General features: G+C 48.5%; 1 pseudogene; it reads right to left on the bottom strand.

Annotated features, from left to right (window-relative positions):
- The window catches only part of LOC143028184 (uncharacterized), a 15021-nt pseudogene extending 13370 nt beyond the window's left edge, over window positions 1-1651 (bottom strand).
- Window positions 1652-1856: the final 205 nt, after the last annotated feature.

The raw sequence follows: 1856 nt of genomic DNA, 5'->3' as shown, positions 1-1856 counted from the left end.
GGCTCTAGGCATCTAGAACACAAGGTCCAGGTGGTTCTTGTCATCTAGAGCACTAGTCCATACATCGCTTTTGCCATCTATATGCAGCTGGGTTTTTTCTCGCTATCTAAAAGATAAGGTCACAGGTGGTTCGCTCTTGCCATCTCCGGGTAACGGAGACGACGACGTCACCACTGCCAAGGTCACGCCATTCAGGAATCGTGGAGCAGGCAACCCGCACGCAGAACGAATTGTACTCTACCCGCTCTTCGCCTGCCCCCGATCTCACAGCGCCACGTTGAACAAGAACAAAGACATAAAAGACATCCTTCTGCCCATGGTGCAAAGCTGAACTTTAAGCATTGTGACACACATCCTGTTGGGACACTTCACAGGCAAATTTTATTCACTTGGGAGCGTTGGGGGGTGGGGGAGATGACTTGCGCATGCGCGGGGACCAGATCGATGGGGGAAACCCTCTTTCAGGCTACGATGGTATCCTTCGGGTATTTCGTGAGGTGATTTGGTGTTTGAGGACCTGGTTCTTGTGTCACGAAGTCCCTTCTTCGGGACCAAGAAAGTGTCTCTCGAAAAACTCCGGTTTTGACGGTTGAAGACATTTATATATGTATATATATATATAGTATATACTGTATATATATATACACATATTTATACATATGCATATATATATATATATATATATATATATAGATAGATAGATAGATAGATAGATATATAATGTCACATATCGAGGGCACTAGAGAATGAAGCTTCCTTTAGCTGAATGAAATCTCCTGGCAGAAGCCCTAAGGCGACACCACATAATTGGGCTACTCAAGAAAGGGTGAAGACGTTTCCTTCATCTGAATAAAATCACCTGACGGCAGCAAGAATAAAGAACACAAGACAACAACACTTCCGAACGTGTTTAAGTGAACGTATGCAGTGACATTTGCCCGTCCACCATAGTGCCAACAGAGCCAGAACGAGTGTTGGCACTTCGGTATACGAGCTTCGGGAGCTATGGCTCCCTGCAATAAACGGGCCATAATCTGATGCACCAGTCAGCTGATGGAGCTTCAGGAGTGTACAGTAGGAGACAAAACTCATGTCGAGGTCACTGGGGGTGCTGAACTACACAAATTCGCGTCTGGGAAAAAAAAAATCAATTGTGACCCAATTGACTTGTTTGTGATATAGACGCCCGGCACTAAAAATGATGTTTGTTTGGTCGGGGGTGGGGGGGGACCAACGTGACCTTTGTCTCACACTGTAGAGTACGATAAATAAACTTCCTACCGGTTCCCACTTCATGCTGACACCGCAGTCCAACGGGGGGAAAGTTGGATCCACAATTCGCGAGGTCGAATTCACAATTCGCGAAACGTATTCCACAATTCGCGATTCGTCCAGTACGCAATGTCTCCACTGCATAAAAAGAGTCTAGTGACTCCGCACCGCCTCCCGTTGGGAGTCCTGTGGGAGTAGATTACGGGAACGGGGGAGAGTTTGGAGTACAAAACTGGGAGTCCAAGAAGCAAGGCACTGACTCCACGTTCCTTTCAAGTAACTCCCTATTTCTCTAGAGTGCGCACAGTGCAAAGTCCAACTGCGGAGTGGTCATGCCACACGGACAAGCGACGGTATAACAAACTCGCACTCCGCCTTCGAGATCTTCCTTCCTCCACTCCCTCCACTCACTCCCTCCCCCCCGCTCACCCAAACTCAACGCGCCCGTACCCGACCACTTCGTCACCTCCCAATTCCCATCGGACATTCGCACCCACGACAACCTTTCTCCCAAAGTCCCCCATACCTTCACCCAACCCTTCTCTCCCCCTTCCCCCCTCCCCATCACCTCGAAATCCATACAG

Source organism: Oratosquilla oratoria, chromosome 9 (genome assembly GCF_046742065.1).
Source record: "Oratosquilla oratoria isolate Oo_2021 chromosome 9, ASM4674206v1, whole genome shotgun sequence".
Lineage (NCBI taxonomy): Eukaryota > Metazoa > Arthropoda > Malacostraca > Stomatopoda > Squillidae > Oratosquilla > Oratosquilla oratoria.
This window is presented reverse-complemented; position numbering and strand designations above follow the sequence as displayed.